This window comes from Wolffia australiana, chromosome 13 (genome assembly GCF_029677425.1).
Source record: "Wolffia australiana isolate 7733 chromosome 13, ASM2967742v1".
NCBI lineage: Eukaryota > Viridiplantae > Streptophyta > Magnoliopsida > Alismatales > Araceae > Wolffia > Wolffia australiana.
In genome coordinates, this window is record NC_135847.1 from 7,523,334 (window position 1) to 7,529,870 (window position 6,537).

General features: G+C 45.3%; 1 non-coding gene across 1 annotated transcript; it reads right to left on the bottom strand.

Annotated features, from left to right (window-relative positions):
• Positions 1-5,177: 5,177 nt before the first annotated feature.
• On the bottom strand, positions 5,178-5,286 carry LOC144711562 (small nucleolar RNA R71). The gene has a single exon (XR_013583611.1). It is a non-coding gene; the product is annotated as a small nucleolar RNA R71 (small nucleolar RNA).
• Between the last annotated feature and the right edge of the window lie 1,251 nt (positions 5,287-6,537).

The following is a 6,537-nucleotide window of genomic DNA, read 5'->3' on the forward strand; positions in this document are numbered from 1 at the left end:
AAACCAAGTATAAAATTATAAATTTGAGTTAAAGAGGTCATTCTGTAAGGGGCTCTTTTAGAGCTGCAAGACAGAGAGGAGAACCAGATTGGATTAACTGTATTTGGTAGTTTTTACTTCATTGTATTTGTATTTGAATTTGAATTTTAGTGTGATCGGGATTATCAGTTAGTCAAACTTTTGTTTATTCTTCTTGATCTTGGTTTGAATTCTACATCGCTTGATTTGAATGGCATGTATAAGTGCTTACTAGGATTAAGAGGAATGAGTACTGAATTGATCTAACTATTCCACTTGCAAAATTAAGAGCAAAAAATTAATAAAAAGGTTTAATTTCTAGGAAAGATTGAATCAAAGAAGTTTATGAGATAGTAGTTAGTTTGGATTCCAGTCTCACCAAAACAAACTAAAACCAAAATTTTCTCTTAATCCCTCTACTTGACTCCTTCGGTCCTTTTTATTGGATCAAAGAAGTCAATTTAGTGATCCTTACTTCTTCTATACTTCCCATCTCTTCTCTCCTCATGTCTAAATTCTTGATCGAATTAGGGTGATTTGATCTTCATTGAAGACTAAATTAACCTTAATCAGGATTAAAATATTCAAGTAGATCACTAAATGAATTGCCTTAATATCTTCCCTTGGATGATACCCATACTTATCACTATACATCTTCAGTTTAGCTAAAATTAACAATGATAAGGGATTTTAATTAGATAATTTACCACTTTTTGGCTTATGAATTATAACCTGAATAACAATAAATAACTAAGAAATCTGATCTTTTTTTTTTATTGGCAAAAACACGATGTCGGGTACGGCCAACCCTAGGGTTGTGCCCGTAGACCGATCCATTCGTGCCCTGCACGCCACCCAGTAGGTTTTTATTTATTAAGTGAAGTGTTTTCAATGTTTTTAGGCATGGAGCGAGTATATATATCCCAATTACACTCGGAACCCACTCGTCCATGCCCATAGTTTAGGAAAAGAAAAGATACATAAATGATACCTTGCAAGCGCTCAGGGAAGTGTGGTCGTCATCGTCCCTCCAGAGCCGCTCGGCGGTATCGGTGTAGGTTGGGAGATATCGTTGCCTTCATGTCATCAAGCGGGGGCTGGAGTGCGTGGGGGGCGCTAGTCGGGGCGGGTGCAATCCGCTCCTCAAACTCCACCATTCCACGTGATTCTCTAATCCCGCGGGCCTACCTTCCTGTGGGTTCGCCGTGTGCGGAGGGTCGGTAGGCCGAGACGATCAACTCGGTAACATCCCCTAGCTGTAGAAGGAAGCGCCTGCCAAGAGAGAAAGATGGAGGAGGTCCGTGTGTGTACCGCGTGATTGGCGAGGGCATCAGCGGTCTGGTTGCCCTCTCGTAGCTGATGGCGAAAGCACTTGATTCGATGACGACACCGCATGATATCCTGCCATATGCGATGGAGGCACCACTGGGAACATGGACCTATACGAAGCATATCAACTAATACCCGTGAGTCCGACTCTACGACGATATTGTGAAGGTTCCGCTCCTCACAGAGGAGTAGACCATCGCGTATCGCCATAGCCTCGGCTACTGTATTAGTCTGTACTCCATAAAAAGAAGAGAAAGCGAAGAGTATACTCCCTGTATGATTCCGAAGGATACCGCCTCCCCTAGCTGGTCTCGGGTTCCCCTTGGCCGCGCCATCCACATTCAGTTTGAGGATGTCAACTGGCGGTGAGAGCCAATAAACAATCCTGTACTGAATACGTATAGGGCATGGGTCACGGGCATCCCTAAGGATCCAAGGAGCTCGCAGGCAAATGCTGAGCTGCACTCTCGAGGGGGGATGAGGCGGTGAATACGGCGTAGCCATAACTTGACCCGACGTAGGATGTCCACAGCGCGTATGGGTGTACCTGCAAAATGACAAGAGTTTCGCCCTTTCCATATCTCCCATAGTAGATAAGCTATGGTGATGTATAGGATGGGGCACCGTTTAGAGTGTATTGGCGAGAGAAAGAGCTTGCCAAAACACTCAAACGGGGTCAGTAGACGCCAATGATCTGTGATTGGGCGCCAGCATGCAAATGCTACCTCACTATAAAAGAAAAGGTGATCCATGGTCTCTATGTGGGGAAGTGAAGGACAGCAATGGCAGCGGAAAGGTAGCGAGTGCCCTATACGGGTCACTTGATCGTCAGTCGGGAGCCCACGATGTAATAAGCGCCAAAGGAAAAAGGTGACTCGCGTAAGGATGGTCGGATGCCAGATACAGCGACCCCAATGTTGTATAGGGGATTTTGGGCGAAAGTGTACCCAAGAAGAGCGGCATGTGTAGGCTCCATCAGATGTGGGTGTCCAGATAGTAGAGTCAGAACTCGAGTCCAATGGTGTAGTCTGGACCTCAGGAAGTGTGTCCAAGGGGAGACCGTGTTTCTCACAGAGGTGTGGCGTATTGCCTCTGAGCAATTGAGTCACCGTGAGTCTCACTCGAAAATCTGATCTTAAAGTCTCTCAAGAACTGGATAAATAAGAGGTTATAGATATTGGTCTTTCTTAGTTGGAGAATTCAACTTCTTGTAGTCATCCACACTCTCCAACTAGAAGCCATTCTGGTGAAAACCTCCTCACCATTTACATTTTTTCACAAGTTTATTCTTGATTTTTTAGGCACTACATGTGTGGGACTCCCCTAAGAACTATCTGAAATGCCATAAATAAATCCAGCCTTAGCCATTTAATGATTTATTTCTTGATAGTATCAGGCATAGTAGGGTTTAGGCACCTTTGCGGCTGTCTAGTGGGCTTAGAATTTTCTTCAGAAAAAATTCTATGCTCATATATTGTTGGGGCAATCCTTTTATATCATTAGTTAAACACCCTATTGCGGCATATTTAAAAAATCATGGAGCTTTAATGAAAGTGTTGTTGACGGAGGACCATCCTGGAGACGACACGAAAGGATGTCATCAGCCACGCCGAGCGGCTCGCGTCGACGCTCGCCACCGGGGTTCAAATACCCCACGTAAGTATCTTCATATTTTCTCTTGCATTATTTTCTGCTTGTTGTATTTCTGGATTTTATGGATTGGGCCAATGTTGGGCCTCGTCCTCGCCTTTTCCCTCTTATTTTGATTTGTATTTCAAATTTTTAAGGAGAGGCCAAACCACGTCCCACGACGATTCGTCCTCCCCCACGTTCACTTGGCACCCATCCTCACTATATAAGGGGATGGCATGCCCAAGGAACACCTTGGAGTCATTTTGTTGAACAAATTTACAACTTGTGTCTCCCCATATCATAGAGAGAGTGTAGGAGGTCTGGCTAGCCTCACCCACGTCGAGATCACTCCGTGGTGTAGAGCCTGCGTTTTCCACGTCGAGATCACTCCGTGGGAAATGTGTCTAATCGCTCTGTCGAGATCACTCCGGAACGAAAGATTTCAAGAACCAAGAAGTCGTCACTACTGGGAGCCTAAGAGGTCATCGTTGAGATCACTCCGAGGGCGTCTGAAAGCTGCCAGTCCGTCATCAACATCACCTTCCACGGGATCGCTTGGAATCCCACCCAAGGCTGTCCAAGGTACCTCAGACCTCCATCTTCTTGAGGGGTTCTTGGGTTGTTACAACCTAAGAATTCCCTTCTTGGTACTACCCATCCACCGTCACACCTCCGCTTGCACCCCATTTTCCCCATCGCCCTTGCCCATGCTTGCTCACCCCATCGGCCCCTCCCTTGTCGCCCAATTCCCCTCCATCCCCATCGTTCTTGCCCTGCTGCCCGCTGATGACTCTCGATAAGTCATCAAATATTTAGACTTTTAAGTATCAAAGCATCAAGAATATTTAGTTAATTCATGTGAGTTGTCATGCATATGCATTATTTATAAAATTACTAACCCCACTTGATTCTTCGAATCAAGTGGATTATATTTGACATTTATTTGGTTAGTAAGTTCAGAAACAAGTTAAGACAACCAAACAGGTCAAAAATGTACAGCTCTCTACTAAATTTGCACTAGAAATTCTCACACGCAGCCAGCAGCCAAACCGCCAGCAACCCAGGCCTCAGCCTAGGTCGCCAGCAGCTCAAGCTGCTAGCAGCACTGCGTGCGTAGTAGCTGCCTGCGCGCAAACGCCGCCTGCAGCAGCGTAGTGCGTAGCACGCCAGCGCACAGCTGCCGCTTGCAGCAGCGTCGCGCGTAGGCACGCCCGCGCGCAGCAGCTGCCCGCTCGCAACTGCCGCTTGCAGCAGCGTCGCGCGTATGCACGCCCGCGCGTAACTGCCGCTTGCAGCAGCATCGCGTGCAGGCACGCCTGCGCGCAACCGCCGTTTGCAGCAGCGTCGCGCTAGGCACGCCTGCGCGCACACGCCGCCAACAGCAGCCACGCGCAAGCGCTCGCGTGTGCACAAACACCCGCTGTGTGTTTGTGAAATTGCCCCTAAGGGCAAAGGCAAATCCTCAGTAAAGGAAATCCTTACTGAAGGTTTGCTGCACCAAGACTTTTAAAGAAAACTGTGTCGTTTGTACTGAAGATCATTTACGAGACTTTATACTTGAGTATTGAGATTTAAAAGAACTGATTTGATAGAAAGAATTCTTCTGCTGTTTTTTGCCGTCTCCCTGTGGATCGACCCTCACTCGCCCTAAGCTGTGAGGTTATAAATTTCGTTGTATAAGCTCAATCCTCACACGCATTAACTTATAAATAACCAATAAAAACCACTAAAATCGAGCTTATCAATTGGCACGCGACGCGAAGCAACTCCAGAATCTACAGTTACGGAACCCAAAATTCAGCAGGAAAGAATGGCAGAAGAGAGACATCAGCAGAATGAGAGAAGGAGAACAATGCTGGAAGGGTCGACACCGTCGGGAAGCCTGCGACAAACCGATGTCAACCTGAACATAGGTGAAGGTATTTTATTCAGATATGATAATGCTTTGATTAATTCTTTACCTGAATTTAACGGACTACCTACACATAATCTTTTAGAATTCCTCGATGATTTTCATATTAGATGTTCTTCCCAAAACGTTCCTGGACTATCTACAGAAATTTTGAAAATGAAGTATTTTCCTTTTACCTTAAAAGATAAAGCATTTTCATGGCATCGCAATCTAGGAATCACGTTCAACTCTTGGGAAGAGATGCAGGTAAAATTTCTGCAGAAATTTTACCCTCTCTCTAAAACTAATTTTTACCGAAGAGAAATTCATAACTTTCATCCCCATGAAGGTGAGGCTTTTAGTGAGTCATGGGAGAGGTTCAATGACTTGCTGAGGAAATGTCCCCATCATGGAATTGAATACTGTCAGTTAGCCCAAATTTTCTATGAATCTTTATCAGATTTCATGAAAAATAAGGTTAGCTTAGCCTCCGGGGGAACTTTCTATACTGCATATGAGGATGAAGTGTTTGATATTTTGGAGAGAGTTGCGGAAACTGACCTGCAGGAGATTGGAGCAAGTCAGAATGAGAGGAACCTGCAGCCCAAGAGAGCAGGAGTTCTGCAGGTTAATGCTAAGGAGGGCGAGCTGCAAGCGGGTTTAAGAGAAACCAACCAGAAATTGGAGGAGCTCACCTCCACCTTGAAGAATGTTTTCTTAGGTAACTCACCCATCGTTAAAGCCAAAATTTTCTCTCTCTGTTTTAGCAGGGAACATGAAGACGGAGCCTGCCAAGCCATTGAAGAAGAGGTGAAAGCCTTCTACCAAACGCAGCAACCATGGGCAGGGCAAAAGAGGCCGAATTTTTAAAATGGAGAGACCTTCCACCAAGGGAGCAAGCCGGCAGCTCAACCTCCATTCCAACAAAGACATCAGTTCCAGTCCATACCCCAGCAACAGTATCAGGTTCCATCTCACAACCAACCTGATTTTTCTACATTCACCCCCGTCATTTCAGATATGATAGAGAAGCAAAACCAAAAGTTGTGGGCGGAGATGGAGATGCGGATGCAAGTTATGATGGAATTCCAGACCAAGCAAATGCTGGAATCACAGGAGCAGATGAGGAAGCTGATGAAGAGTTTCAGGCCTGGACCGTCTGAGTCCCAAGGTACCCCTGCAGAACCCCCTTGCACGTCTTATAAATTTCCTACAAAACCTGTGATAAACCCATGCAATTTACATCATATACACCATGCCATTCACGATGAGATAAATGGAGACGATCCTGAAGTTCTAGCAATCTCAAAGTTGAGAAATGGAAAGGAACTTCAGGATCCTTATCAGAATTCTGCAGAGAATTCTAAGACGAGGAATGAGCCAAGGGCGGAACAAGGAGAGGATCTTCCCTATGCGGAAGCATCTCTACCGTCTATGAGTGGGCAACATGTACCGTATCCAATTGCACTGAATAGAAAAAAACCTGTACTTGATTATGAAAATAGGTTATTAGAAAACTTTAAAAAGGCCACGATGACAGTCACCGTGGAGGACATGCTAAGGTGTGCACCATCTCTTAAGAAATATCTTAAGGACTCTTGCACTACTAGGAAGCATAGAGAGGTAGTAAAACTTTCCGAAAATGCTTCGAGCATTTTGAATGACCT